The sequence below is a fragment of the Clarias gariepinus genome, chromosome 20 (genome assembly GCF_024256425.1).
Source record: "Clarias gariepinus isolate MV-2021 ecotype Netherlands chromosome 20, CGAR_prim_01v2, whole genome shotgun sequence".
Classification (NCBI taxonomy): Eukaryota; Metazoa; Chordata; class Actinopteri; order Siluriformes; family Clariidae; genus Clarias; species Clarias gariepinus.
Genome location: NC_071119.1, coordinates 25,486,141 through 25,501,961, shown reverse-complemented (window position 1 = coordinate 25,501,961; position 15,821 = coordinate 25,486,141). Strand labels below are relative to the sequence as shown.

General features: G+C 40.2%; 1 long non-coding RNA gene across 1 annotated transcript; it reads right to left on the bottom strand.

Moving 5' to 3' along the window:
- Nucleotides 1-9,856: 9,856 nt before the first annotated feature.
- On the bottom strand, nt 9,857-10,814 carry LOC128508288 (uncharacterized). The gene is made up of 3 exons (XR_008355892.1): nt 10,708-10,814; nt 10,222-10,304; nt 9,857-10,028 (listed from the first exon to the last, which is right to left on the bottom strand). It is a non-coding gene; the product is annotated as an uncharacterized LOC128508288 (long non-coding RNA).
- Nucleotides 10,815-15,821: the final 5,007 nt, after the last annotated feature.

The following is a 15,821-nucleotide window of genomic DNA, read 5'->3' as shown; positions in this document are numbered from 1 at the left end:
CAGAGACATGAGGGACATCTAATACCTTATTGTGTAGTGTCCCTTTTTCAGCGGATTTCTCTGCTACCGCAGATCAGTTTATCAACTTGTAATATATTAATTTTAGGAATATATTAACATGTGCAGACATTTAGTTGATGGGCGCTGCCCCTATTGCCCCTGAATAGAGCCAGCCTCGATTACACACACATACACATATATATATATATATATATATATATATATATATATATATATATATATATATATATATATATATATAGCATGCATCGAATACACACACACACACACATATATATATATATATATATATATATATATATATATATATATATATATAATGTATCTTTATACATTTGGAATCTGCATCTACATTTTCTGTTGCATGTATAGAATTAGTTTCAGCTGAAACTCATGATCAATGGTGTTGGGGTACTTATGTAGTGATCATTAGTTTCAGTGTTACTCTGAATATAAACAAACTAAATACAGCTTTTTTTTTCTCAGAGGTAAACGGAAAAGTGAAGTTGTTTTAGCTGTTTAGTGTCACTAGCCAGTGAAACAACGTGGACTCATCGCTGTGCTTGTTGTAACTGAAAAAAACGCTTCAACTGCTTCAAAGTCTTTCCTCTCCGTGACCGCTGAAATCCGACACGACACCACGTTAGGCTACGTCTTAACTCATTTGCATATCGACGGTCATTAGATGTTGACCGAGGGCTCAGGGAAGGTGTGTGTGTGTGTGTGTGTGTGTGTGTGTGTGTGTGTGTGTGTGCGCGCCTACTTCGTGTACTTTTATAAACATATAAGCAAACAAAATACAGCTTTTTTTTCTCAGAGGTAAACGAAAAAGTAAAGTTGTTCAGCTGTTTAGTGTCACTATGCTACTCAGTGTAGTTACCAAAATCTTTGATTTAGTTCTCATTCAGTGGCCACACATCACTTCCACATTTCCCTCGCTTTTATTACATGAACATAAGCAGTAAAACATTTCGCAGGTTTATAATACACCGCGGCCAAGTGAACCGATTAGGCGCGTTGTCTGTTGCCTAGCAACACTGAACGAAACGAGACATATTCGTTGTGTTTGCTTCGGTTATGACATAGCATAGTTTATTATCTGCTTTAGTAGATCTGATTTATTTAAATTAATATTGTTTTAGCGATAATTTCACGGAAGCGAGTTTAGAACTAAATCGCTGCTCCGAGACGTTCAGAAGCTTCAAATAGAATAAACAAACTAATAACATTTTCTCCATACGATATAAAATTAAGTAGAGCTTTCCTTTTTGTTATAGTACGAAGCCCCTAGATGGACAAAGGAGGAGAAAAAACAGCAGAAAAAATTCAAAAACTTTGGGTTATAATTCCAAACATGACTTGTTTTTTCCCTCTGACTTGTTTTTTCCCTCTTCCTTTGTCCCCTTAGAGACTCTGTAGTAGGTTTTCTCAGTTGAATATGAAAAAAAAGATACCGCTTATTATCAACGCGGGAATGAATGGCGCATTGTCCAAGTGCAAGTTGATCTTGGAGCTAAACTATTTGCTTTGGGTAAAAGCGCCATCTAGCGATCATTGTGTGTCAGCAGCAGCTTCCCATTCAAAACAATAGGCGGTCAAATGACCGCTGAACCGCGTTTTTAGTAGGTGACACTGGCGCGGCGCTTCTAGTGTTAAATTAAACAGAAAAGCTTTGTGATGTATTCAGCTCTGAAGAGGATCAGATAATTAAAAATATCCTTTATTCTTCTTCTTAATTATTTTTTATTCATCTGGTTACAAATTGTAAATGTGTTATGTAATTTATGACCTGTTTATAACATAAATTTTGTTTAATAGACACCATAAGGAGTCTTTTGCTGATACTGAACTATGTATTATTGGTGTTTGATTCTGATCCTAATAATCACCATCCTTTAAACACACACAGTACTGTTTGACAGCTGTTATTGCATTCAGCTATAGAAGTGTAAGTAATTATAATTTACTGTCTGGCATCATCTCACGGACAGTGTTTTCCCTTTTTGCTCCTTCATGATAATGTTACATAAAAATCTTCTAACAACCTTTTCATTAACTTGTTTATTAGGGAATAAACCATCTACAGTATTGTCTAAAAGTCTTGAATCTCACTCCTACAATAGGCCGAAGAAATGCCTAAAGATACACAATAAAAATTGGTTGTTTATGTAACAACCTCCGCAGCAGTGACCTCATTTCCCCTCCCATCAGTTCCAGCCACTCAGCTTTCAGCATCAGCAGTATACTAATCACAGGCCTGATAATTTGTCACCATCTGCACCTGTTTCTTACTGGTTTATGCTTTAAGTTAGATGCGTTTTATGCTTAACTGATTCATAGGGCACTATGTGGCTTAAAAAAAAAATCCTCTGAAACTGCTCAGGTACAGAGACTGGATTGAACAAGATAAGAGACAAAAAGTCCTGAAGGAATCCTGGACATCTATTCTTCAAGAGTATATTTAAAATACAGGAAATTCTGGCTCTTTCAACTTACAAATGAACCCAAAATATTCAATTAAGTGTGAAAGGAAATGATGAAAATGTCACCATTGTTCTAGTAGGAGTAGAGGTTTGTGTTTGGTTCTCAGTGTTCAGCTCTCTGTCTGTCACACAGTAAAGGGGAACTGCAAAATCATTAACTTATTTCATCTATGTGTTGATTTGTTTAAAAAAAAAAAGACTGTGCTATGTGCTTCCAAATTAAAATAGTAATATTAAGACCTAAATAAAATAATTAAAAAAATATTTTTATTGTCTATTTTTACAAAATACATTCCCTAATGCAGATTACTAAAATGTTACTATACGGAATTGTAACAGTCACATGTTAAACTGATGCATATTTGTAAAACTGACGCATGTAAGCTTAGGCTAAATTAAATTCTCTAATTTGTGGAAATTCCATAAACAGTCTGGACATAATGATATAAAATGACAGAAAATAATAACACAAATTTAAATACAAAACGTTATACACAGCAAGAGATCTTGTTTCTTACTTTTTTTTTTTTTAGACATATAAGAGTGTTTTAAGACTCATTTGGGTGAAAATGGATATTAAGGATTGATCTGCATCATACTGTGTGAGACTGGAAGTTAAGTATAACAGGAGATGTGTTTAAGTTAATATGGATTACAGTTCATTTTTGGAGGCTGGTAGACTGTAGGAAACTCCTGTCCTGATTTATCAAGCAACTGCAGTCATGACTCCTCAGCAAACAGCTGTCAACATTAGCCAAGGACAGGACTACCTACGTGGAAAAGTGGAACCGTCCCCAGTCACCACACGCATCCCTGGCAGACCGCACGGGGCATCAATGCGACGAGATCTTCAGCCAAAAGCGGGACACCAGGATGAGTCAGACAGGTCCAGGGGGCAGAGGGGGGTCTGGATCACATCTTGCCTTTCTTTTGTTTTTCATTTCTATTCTGTGGCCTAGATACTCGTTCTGGGTCTCCACACACTGCATTTGATACTGGTGGCTGTAGACCACAGTTTACTATTTGTAGTTTTATGCTGTAGGAATAAAAGCATTCACCAGAAAATAAGGGTGATCCACTTATGGCTGGAAACGTTGAATCAAACCCAGGTCCTGTACCTGAATGCCTGTATGTTCCTTCTGAGTTTTCAATCCGACCTGGTTTGAAAGTTGTTCATTTGAATGTCACAAGTTTGATGCATAAAATTGATTTTGTTAGAATATGGGCGGTGTCTACGAAGGCAGATATTATTGCCATATCAGAAACGTGGTTGAAGAAAACTCTCGCAGATGATAATATCGCCATTGATGGTTATAATATATTTCGTGTAGATAGGAAGAGTAAAGGAGGGGGGGTTGTTATATATGTAAATTGTAGATTTAATGCTATTTTAATAAAGTCCATGACTGTCCATAAGTGTTTTGAACTGTTGGCTATTGATTTAAAATTACAAAATACTAGTCTAACTGTTGCCTGCTGTTATAGACCTCCTTCAGATATCAAAGAAGCCTTATCCATACTTTCAACTGAAATTGCAGATATCATGAATCGGAAAGAAATTATTATCCTTGGCGATTTGAACTGGAATTGGTTGACAGATGTGTCAAAGGATTTTAAAGATTATTGTAATTCTGTTAATTTAACTCAAGTAATAAATGCTCCCACTCGTCCTAACATTAATGATTTAAGAAAATCCACATTAATTGATTTGATTTTAACTAATAATCCAGATAAATGTACACAAATAGGTATTTTTTCAAATGATTTAAGTGACCATTGTGCTATTGGGATGATTAGAAATTGTAAACTTAAAAAGACAGTGCCACGAATTGTGGAGAAAAGGCATTTTAAATCATTTGATGAACAAGCTTTTGTTCATGATATTTTTCATTTTGATTGGAAAAGGGTCTGTTTAATTCCTGATGTTGAACTGGCATGGTCATATTTTAAGGATTCATTCATGGGTATTTTAAATAAACATGCACCCCTGAGAAAGTTCAAAGTGAAGGGGAGGAATAATCCCTGGTTTTCTGACGCATTATCCACTCTCTTGCATGAACGGGATTTGGCCTGGGCAAAGGAAAGGAAATCAAAGCAAAACAATGATTGGTTAAACTTTAGACAATTAAGAAATAAATGCACTACACAAATACGTAAAGCTAAGTCACAGTTCTATCTTGATGAGACAATGAGAAATTTAAAAAACCCAGCTAAATTTTGGAAAATTATAAATTCTATGAAAACATTACAAAATTCTTCATTTTCAACTTTTCCTAAATTTGTAAATGTTAATAATGAGCAAATTACTGATAGAAAAGATATTGTTGATGTTTTTAATAACCATTTTGCCTCTGTCGGATTTCTTTTTAAGTCGGAAGTAGACCATCTTTCATCTCCAGGGTTATTTCACCCCAGTGCTTGCACGGACCTCTTCACTTTTGAGCCAATTTCACGGGAAAAGGTTTTATTTGGATTGTGAAATATAAATTGTAAAAAAGCTGCTGGACCTGATGGGCTTGACCCTTCTCTTCTGAAACTTGTAGCTAACATTATTGTTGATCCGATAACTTATATTTTTAATCTATCTCTGAAACAAAATATTATACCCCAATCTTGGAAGATAGCGCATGTAACACCACTTTTTAAAAATGGGGATCCATCTATTATGGACAATTATCGTCCTATCTCAAAACTCTCAGTACTAGCCAAAATTTTTGAGTCATTGGTTAGTGATCAGCTAAAGGAATTTTTAACAGTACATAATATCCTCACTCCTTTTCAATCTGGTTTCAGGAAAGGGTACAGCACCACCACGGCAGCCATTAAGGTAGTTGATGATATTGTCAGTGCTATTGACTGTAAACATTCATGTGCAGCATTATTTGTTGATCTTTCGAAAGCTTTTGATACAGTTGATCATACTATTTTGCTACAATGTCTGTCTAAAATTGGGATATCTGCTAATGCTGTCAAGTGGTTTAAAAATTATCTATCCAGCAGATATCAGTGTGTCACATGTGAAGGCATTATGTCAAGGGAGGCAGAATTAATAGTTGGAGTCCCCCAAGGTTCCATATTAGGGCCTTTATTATTTACAATCTACATAAATGATATTTGTACACATGTAGATGCAGCTGTACACCTTGATGACACTATTATATACAGTACGGCTAGATCTCCTTATGAGGCATTAACAAAATTACAGGATGCTTTTACAGCTTTACAAAAAAAATCTACTTAAGTTAAAATTGGTATTAAATTCTAAAAAATTTATGTTATTTTCTCATTTTTTTAATGCCCAGGATTTGCCTCAAATTGTCACTATATATAATCAGGAAATTGAAAGAGTGCCATATTATAATTATTTGGGTTTTTTATTAGATGAAAACCTCTCTTTTAAACCCCATGTAGATAACTTGGTGAAAAAGCTGAGAGTTAAGTTACATTTTTATTATAGAATTAAGGCTTGTTTTAATTTAAAAATAAGAAAGGAACTTGTGGCTGCTACCTTTTTGTCTGTTTTAGACTATGGAGATATTCTTTATATGCATGCATCAAAGTCTGTTTTACGTTCACTGGATTCTGTTTACCATTCTGCCCTTCGTTTTGTCACAAAGGCTGAGTTTTCCACACATCATTGTAATTTATACAGTCTATCAGGTTGGCCGCCTCTTTCAGTTCGTAGACAGCATCACTGGCTTATCTTTGTTTATAAAGCTGTGATGGGATTGTTGCCTTCTTATTTATCAATATTCTCTTTTATAGAAAACAAGTACAATCTCAGGTCAAAAATTTTTATTCTTTTTACTACGCCTGCTGTAAAATCTGAATTTGGTAAAATTGCCTTCCGTTACAATGCCCCTTTAACCTGGAATGCTTTGCAGAAACAGTTGAAACTAAGCTCCTTTATTACACTTAATGATTATCATATCTCACAGAGACTTTCAGCTATGAATGTGACTGTATATAGTCTGTTCCGTGCTTGTGGTTGCTTATACTGCTTGTCGTGTGATGTCTTGGTTGTTATATTATTATTTTGTTTTATATTTTGTTTGATGTTGCATTTAATCTTTATTGTTGTCTGGTTGTGTGGTTATGATCTGTATTATGTGATGTTGTATGATATGTTTTGTGTATTGTAGATGAGGTTTCTCTATTTTTAGTATTTTTACTTAAACTTTAAAGTGTTGCCTTTCTTGGCCAGGGACCATTTGAAAAAGAGACTATAGTCTCAATATGATTTCCCCTGGTTAAATAAAGGAAAAATAAAAAATAAAATAAATAAAGGGCATTCATGGAGTTTTTGCCCAAGAAAAGTGACTTCTGTAAGTTGTGTAATCATGCTTCTTTCCCTTAGGTGTCAGAGTCATTACTGTGCCCTTTAAGACTAAATTAATTAACTATGTCGCTCTTTTGCATTTTCGCCCGCGCGTCACACTCTCCACTTTAGAAAGTCCAGTAACCCAACAACCCCCGAGCTATACTCCGCAAGGTGTTTTATAGAACAGGGACAAGTCCAGGATGCATTAATAGAGACAGCTCACCAGCCATGCCTATTCCTTCAGCCCCGCCCTTTCACACACCTGCAGAAGGGGAGGCCACACACCTAGTGAGCGAGGAGTAAGCGAGGAGCGATACTGGATTTGGGCGCACACCCATCACAGGCGCAATCCCGCGGCAGTAGGAAAAAAAACAGTATAACTTATTATTATTAGTTTGTTTCTGATAAGCAAGCTGGGGACAATAGTGGTGCAGGGTTAACTCCTAATAAGAAGAAACTGTGACTATAAATCTGATATGTGTGCTCTGAGGTCAAAAGTTCATTTATAAAAGAGGAAAGATGTTGACCTAAAATGGGAATAAACCATGAAATGTACATTTTTACAAAGATTACTAAAATAACACAAAAGAATACACATTTATTTACACAAAAACTGTAAACATAATAAAAATTTTGGACAATAAGTATACTCCTGTACAGTATATATTTTATCTGATGGTAAAACAAGTTGTTTACGTAGCCCCCAGATTCCCCAATCTCATTAACAACCAGCATTTGTGGGATGTTTTAGACAAACAAGGCAGAATTATGGATGCCTTAATTTGCAACTAGAAAATATCTGCACTGTTTCTAGTACCAGATACCACAGCACCTGCCAAGGTATAGAATTCATGATGTTGGAATGAAGTGGGTAATAAAGGGATTTATGTCAGCTAACTAACCTAGGTTCTGTTCCAAAGGGGGCTAAAAAAATTTCTGCCTTTTGAACAATTGCATGTTATGGACAATCAAAATCAAAACACCACAAGCTCGGTGGCTCAATAAAAGTTTTATTAAAGAGTAATAAAAGCAAGAAAGACTTGGAAGTAGCCACATACATACCTTATCACCTGCTTATTGAACAAAGCAGGTATGAGAGTCGTTGTCTGTTATGGTACTTGGGAATTATTCTACTGCCAGCTTGTGGTCAATGAAAGTATTACAGGTAATATTATTTGCAGAATTCTGCCCCTTTGTTCTGTTTGCTGCTGATACAGTATAAGAGAAGTTTTATGTTTCGAGTGACATCATGAGAGTGATGATGAAAGACTGTTATGGATGAATATAAAACACATGTACTAAGGTGTTTTACATTCTTCACCTACAATATACTACAGTATCAGGCAATAATTAAACTTAATTCTATAAAGGCTATAAAATAATGACAATTATTCTTAAATTTAAAACTGTTTATTGATAAAGCATATTCCAAATTCCTGTAGGTAAAGAAAGAAGGAAACAAAATGCAATAAATAAAAAATCTGTATGAGTACCAAGTGCATTATAGATGGTTGTTTAATTTACATTCTCCTCTCAACAAAAATAATTGACTGATATATTAAACCCAGTATTTAAAGGGGTCATACGAGCCTACATGCACTTTTTTAAGCTGTTTGGACTGAAATGTGTGTTAGGAGAGTGCATACACAACCACTCTGTAATGATAAAGAGCTGCCCAGTGATTTTCTTTTCATTTATTAAAATAACATGCCCCTTCTGAAATCAGGCCAATCTCAAATGCCTGGCAATGTGACGCCACACCAAAAGAGGCCGCTCCTACTATAGTTGATTGACACTGGTGTTTTAGCAAAGACCCACCCCGAGTGAGAAGAAGCTGTCGGCCATTGTTTTTCGCCGCTGGAGCAAAATGTCACCTAAGCGAGTGTGGTGTACAGTTGTTGGGTGTAATAGTGAACATAGCAGTCGTCATTCACTACTGACATCTGAGCCGCTGAGGACGCAGAGGCTCAATTTTGTTTTTAAAGCTAACGTCCCCGCCGATCTACCTAAATGCGTTCATGTTTCATGCGCTAGTCATTTTTCACCAGATTGCTTTATAAACGCAGGTCAATAAAAAGCAGGTTTTGCTAGGAAGCTGCTCCTAAAAAATAGATCTGTACTAACGCTTAATTTTCCTGCTTCATTTTCTATGAATCTTTGTAAATCGCCTTTTCTAATATCACAATAAATGCGGAGTAAGTTAACTTATACTCTCATAGAACATGGTTATGGCTTCTTCTCTATGTACATCCGTCTCTATAGAATTCCTCATCGCCCGTTTGTAATAAACAATGCATTAAGGTGATTTTCTAGTTGCAAACTGTGTACGTAGTCGGAAAACTATATTATGCTTACCTTTATAACGTTAGATGGTTTATAACGGTGTCTGTCAAAGATTAAAAAGTAATGTAAACACATCAGTAAACACATCGCGTCCGTATCTCTCTCAGTAAGCTTTTCCGCCTTTGTTGTTGTTGCTCGCGGCAGCGTAACAGCCCGTTAATTCATGCCCATGCAGTGATGAGAAAGACAAATCGAGTCTATGCATGTCCATTTTTTTTTTTATTTGTGCATTGTCAGGCGATATTACAAACTTCCGCGTAGGTTCTGTTTTTAAATCAAACCAAAAACTACTTAAGAAAACAGGCTCAGGCTCCATATTGCAGCGTTTTCCAGTTTGGACTGCATTACCCACAAAGCACTGCGTTGTGGGCAATGCTTTGTGGATAATGCAGTCCAAAGCATTGCCCGCACTAGACTACACTTCCGTGGCTATACCCCACGTGTGTTGTGGAGACACGCCCCACAGAACTTACACAACCATTGAGAATTTTTAATTGAAGTATATTACAAACTTTTCATTAGGATCCTAAATAATCATATTAACATTTAAAAATGGGGCTGGATGACCCCTTTAAATGTACCCCAATACTTTCTCATTATTACTGTGTCCAGTGATCACTTGCAGCAAAAGCAGAACATGTTAATTAATAAATATTTGCTATAACTGTCCCCATTGATTTAACAGAAAGGTTGTATATCTAATAAGTTTTAGGTCTAATTTAAATCTATATGAAAAGGTGAGCATTTAGCCATTACAGGTCATCCTTTCTTTTCTTGTGGAAGATGTTTCCATCTGGCTGCACACTCCAGGTCACTGTGGTGTTCTGCAACATGCTATTTTCCTTCAGTTTTTGCTTAATCTGAAAATCCAACCAAAAATACATTGAATGCATTTTACAAAGAAGCCAAGAATCAGTGAAGGTTGAATTTTCATATTTCTTGACAATAAAAGAAATCTGGGAAAATGAGCAGTGAGAAATGCCAACAGGGGTAATTTACACATTTTTTTTATTTTTTTTACAAACATCAATCTGTAGACAATCTGTAACTTACCTGATCTAAAATGGATGACGGATCAAATACACTCACATCTGACTGAACCTGCAATCTCATTATCTGACTCCTTGTTGGGAAATCTGTCGATCACACACACACACACACACACCTTTCTGTTTCCCAACTAGTAAGAATTAGATTAGAGCACACCCCCAAAGGCCCTGTGGAGTAATGTCCAGAGGGGCCAGGGCTGCCCAGGTGGCACAAAGGCAACCTACACAATGCTGGCCATAATGTAAATGAATCTGAATAAAAGTTTCATTTTCTGAATTTTAATTAATTCAAAAATCTACATTGAACCTAATCTCCTCTCCTTCTCTCATGTCATCATTTAGTTATCGCATTTGAGCAAATTATGGTGTATTTTAATGGAAAAGTATGTAGTATAAAGAAATAATAATAATAATAATAATAATAATAATAATAATTAACACTTTTACCACCAGCATAAAATTAGACATGATAGCTGTGAAAACAACTCACTGGTATGACATAAGAAATAGTACTGGTAGCTACAGGGTAAATCATAAAACTTTCCATTAACAATTATGGCACAGTTCTCATTGCCGTAATAATTATCAGGTTGTCCAGGAGGCCATAAGATGCTTGCATTAGTTCCATCTGTCCACTTCCAAGTGTCTCTCTATAACCCAATCCAAGTATAAGTGGGTGGCACCAACTGGTAAAACATGTTGGAGTCTGAGCTGTTAAGAGCGCTGGCCAAGTCTGTGTGATGGTGTCGGCAGTAAGCCCGAGCATCGAGCCAGGACAACACAGGACTAGTGATGAGGAGAAATTTGGCTGAGACGTTAAAATTAGCTGTGAAAAAGTAAACAAATGTCTTGGTCAGCTTCTTTTTTTACATAAAATATTATACAAAGATTAAACCAAAATGTAAAAACAAAAAGAAAACAAACAAACAAAAGTGATTAAAGCAGAAATAAGCGAATCAGTATCCGGATTTTTACTCACCGTTATAGCATATGAAAGGTCTTAGCCCTGAACATGGTACATCAACCCACTGAGCAGATGAACTTATAGAACCACATGATTCTTTTCCACCACCATTATTGGGCTCCCCAGGCAACCAGTTGGTGTATTTCACACTCTTCAGTGGGAGCTCGCCTAAGGACCAGCGCCAACTATTGACATCATTCCATAATCCAACCCAGACATATGTTGCTGTTCCCAGACGTTTGTTTGTTGTTTCTTTCTTCAATCTAAGCCAATCAGTATCACTAAGGATTATTGCCAGGTCGGTGTAGTTCAACTTGCAGTAAGTCTGAGCAGCAGGCCATGTCATTAATGTCTTGAACAGCTCATATCTATGAGGGATGGTAAGCAGGATGGATACAGCAACTGGGACCAAATCTGTTGACGCTTTATCATTTGAAACACACCAAAAAACTTGTCAATATTTTAAAATTTAAAGTTTAAAGGGTGTTTTATTGGCATGCCTGTATTAACACTGGTGCCAAAGCAAATTAAAATAACAAGTGCAGTACACACAGATAATCAGTAACAAATAATATGAAATAAGAAATATCATTATAATGAGTTTTTATAATAATAATTATAATAATAATAATAATAATAATAATAATAACACTGAACATGAAAAGACATTAACAGATGTAGTATTGATATATTAGTAAATATAATATACATAAAAGTAACAAATATTCAAATAGATAGTGTTATGGTTAGTTTAAATTACAGTAGATGTCAGAGACTACCTCTGGAGTGAGCTTAGCATCCATAGATCTATCTGTTTTGTTTCAGGGAACTCTTATTTTAAATTGGGTTATTTCTTGTTTCACAGGTTAGGCTTCAGTTCCACAGGTGTGTGTAATCTAAGGTTAATTAACATCATTATTTAATCTCCTTGTGCTGCACTAGTCCCTGTCTCGCCTCTGTTGTATTCTGGTTCTCTGTCTTAAATTACCATTACTGAAATATGATAATTCTTGGATTCTGTTTGTTTCTATGATTTTTATTGTAACGTTTTTCACCGCTAAGCAAGAACTTGAAGAGGCGAGTGAGCTTCCTTGCTGCCCAATGCAAATGGCTGGGAGTTTTATTCAGCTTGATACATTCGGCACATTCACAATCAAACAGTCACAAGTCAAACAATCCACAAGACACACTTCTAACCCACACACACAACCTGGCCCGAAACCACTAACCCATACACCTTTCCCCAACAGGGTGAACACATAACAACCCCTCCCGCAAAGCATGATGGTTTCCAATCGAAACCCCGCCCACGCCACATTGCCCCCACCCGAGCTGTGACCGTCTCCGGTCACCATGGCGAACTCAGTCTAGAAGGCGTGAGGGTGGTCGGCGCTGGCGTTGTAAACGCCGGAGTCTTTTTGCAGTGGAAGGAGGGCCGCAGCCCTCTTCCTGAGGCGGACCGACCTCCACAGAGTTCGATGTTTCGCTAGCGTGGGTCTGGTAGGGAACGAGACGGTCCCGGTGGAGCACGACTAATCGTGACCGCCCCGTCAACCGCACCCGGTAGACTACGTCAGAGAGCTGGGCAACAACCGTGCAGGGGCCCACCCAGTGCGACATAAGCTTAGGCGAGAGCCCCCTTTTCCTTCCGGGGGAATACACCCAAACCTGCTCCCCAGTAGCAAAGTCTCGCCCCCGGCTGTGAGTATCATACAAGCGGCGCTGCTTAACACCGGCGTTCGCCAAGTGTCTACGCGCCAGCTCGTGGACACGGAACAGCTTGTCTTTTAAAAAACAAAAGTAATCCAACCCCGGCTTCGCGGGTAAATCCACTTGTGGAGGAGGCCCGAACACAAGGTCCACGGGCGTGCGCAAGTCGCGACCGAACATTAACGCAGCTGGCGTCAGCTGTGAGGACTCCTGCACTGATGTGCGATAAGCCCAAAGCATGAGAGGCAAATGTTCGTCCCAATCCTTCTGCTGGTCGCTGGTTAGCACAGCGAGTTGGGTGGTGAGCGTTCGATTAAAGCGTTCCACGAGGCCGTCACTTTGCAGATGAAGGGGCATGGCGTCTTTTTCACCCTGAGGCGCACGCACACCGCCCAAACACCTCTGCCTCGAAGTTACGCCCCTGATCGCTGTGCAACTGCTCCGGGGCGCCGAATCGGCTGAACACCTCATCCACCAGCACTCGAGCCGTGGTGGAAGCACTCTGGTCAGGAACAGCAAACGCCTCCAACCACTTGGTGAAATAATCCATGGCTACCAGCACATACCGGTTCCCGCGATCAGAGATGGGAAAAGGCCAAGAATGTCCACGCCCATACACTCCATGGGTGCCCCCACCCGAAAGTCTTGCAAGGGTGCTCGCGAGCGCTGGGTAGGGCCCTTCTTTGCCGTGCAGACGTCGCATCTGTGAACAAAGAGTTCACTATCAGTGTGACAGCCCGGCCAGTAGAAACGAGCGCGCAACCGCTGCAGTGTTTTAGTGACTCCAAAGTGTCCCGCACCCACGTGCCCACAGAGTCCGCGGCACCAGCAGCTGAAAAGTTTCGCCAGTGCCACACGGCCGTTTTCAGTGGCGGTAGAGTAAACCCCCCCGCAACACTAGTCGATTAAACTGCGAATGGAGAGCTTTTTCCTCTTGTCCCAGGTGAGCAACAGCGGCATAATCCGGTCTCTGGCCGCGTTAACCCAACCTAGTACCCGCTGCAGCGCTGGATCCTTTTCCTGCTCGACAATGAGCTGATCACAGTTCATCTGTGGCACAGGTGGAACGACTACAGGCGATGATTTACGCGACGAAGTAACTCGGCTGCACGCCGGCTCGGGCGGCTGATTACCTACGGAGGCTCCGGAGGACTGCGCAGGGAGAATGTTCTGATTCACGGGGGTTGAAGAGTGTTTGATGTCGCAACCACCCACTCGCTCTTCGACCTGCTCTCAGTGCCGACAACGCTTTTTGCTCCACGGCCGGCGGGATAAAGCATCGGCCTTAGCATGCAGTTTTCCCGCTCGGTGCTGAACGGTAAAGTCGTAGTCCTGCAACCGCTCGAGCCAGCGCGCTAACTGCCCCTCGGGCTCTTTAAAACTAAGCAGCCACACCATCAAAGCGTGATCAGTCCGCAGCGAGAAGGATATCCTGTAAAAATAAGGCCTAAAATGTTTAAGGGCGCGATGACCGCTAACAGCTCGCGCCGCGTGACGCAGTAATTTTTCCCCGGTCCAGACAACGCGCGGCTAGAGTAGGCGATAGCACGCTCTTTACCCTCGGAAACCTGAGACAGGACAGCCCCTAGCCCTACATCGCTTGCGTCCGTGTCGAGGATAAACATACGAGATGCATCAGGATATCCGAGAACGGGCGACGTGACCAGAGCTTCCCGTAACCGAGTGAAAGCATGCGCGTGCACCCTGTCCCAGCGCAACGGCTGATTCTTTCTTGTGAGGCCGTGAAGCGGACTAGTGATCGTATCATAATCCTTCACGAACCGGCGATAGTAAGAGCCTAACCCAAGGATGGTGCGTAGCTGGGACACATTTAGCGGTTCAAGCCAATTCTGTACCGCCGCAATTTTGGCTGGATCGGTTGCAATCCCTCTAGCACTAATTACATGTCCTAGGAAACCGGTCTCTCGCCGCAACGGCTGACACTTTTTGGGGTTGAGCCACAAATTCGCCCGCCGGATAGCCAAAAATCCTTCCCGTAGGTTAGCTAGCGCGACCTCAAACTCCCTGCCGTGCACTTAAATCGTCCGTAAGTAAATCGTCCACGTAGACGACACAACGGTTGCGAGGAATATCGGCTAACACTTTCTCCATCAACCATTCAAACGTAGCTGGAGCGTTACACAGGCCGAACTGCATGCGCCGGAATTGCCATAGCCCTTGCTCGATCGAGAACGCGGTTTTAGGTCGTGCTTCCGGGGCGAGCTCTACTTGCCAGTACTCGCTACGCAGATCTAACGAGCTAAACCACGCCGAGCCCGCAACGTGTTCCAGCGCATCATCTATTCACGGCAACGGATAGGAATCTTTGCACGTCAGCTCGTTTAACTGCCGGTAATCGACACAAAACCGCCACGATTAGTCCTTTTTGCGCACCAACACAACCAGTGAAGACCACGGTCCGGACGCTGGCTCTATGACGCCCGAGTCAGCCATCTCACGCAGCTTTTGTTCGGCGATATCTCGTTTAGCTAAGAGAAGGCGTCTCGGATGTAACCGAACAGGAGCTGCGTTACCCGTATTAATCGTGTGCTGCACCAAATTGGTATGGGTGCACTCGCGCTCATCAACCGCGAAAATGTCCGCGAACTCGTGTAACAGGGACTTCACGGTGTCGGTCTGTGTCTGACTGAGCCCTACGCTGCTACGCTGCATAAGCTCGGCCATTATTCTCGTTCGGTCTGCTACCGGATGTTTACATGGTGCGCCCACCGGAAGTTCCGCCCCCTGGTGCGCTCTACTAACATGTCCGGCTGTGCTTTGGGGACTAGCAACCTGGCTAACCCGAAGCTACCACGCAACGTTCCGTCATCGAAATTCAGTACCGCACCCCACCTTTCCAAAATATCCAACCCCAAGATACAATCATCCTCAATGTTGGCCACAAAGAATGAATGAACCTACTTGTATAA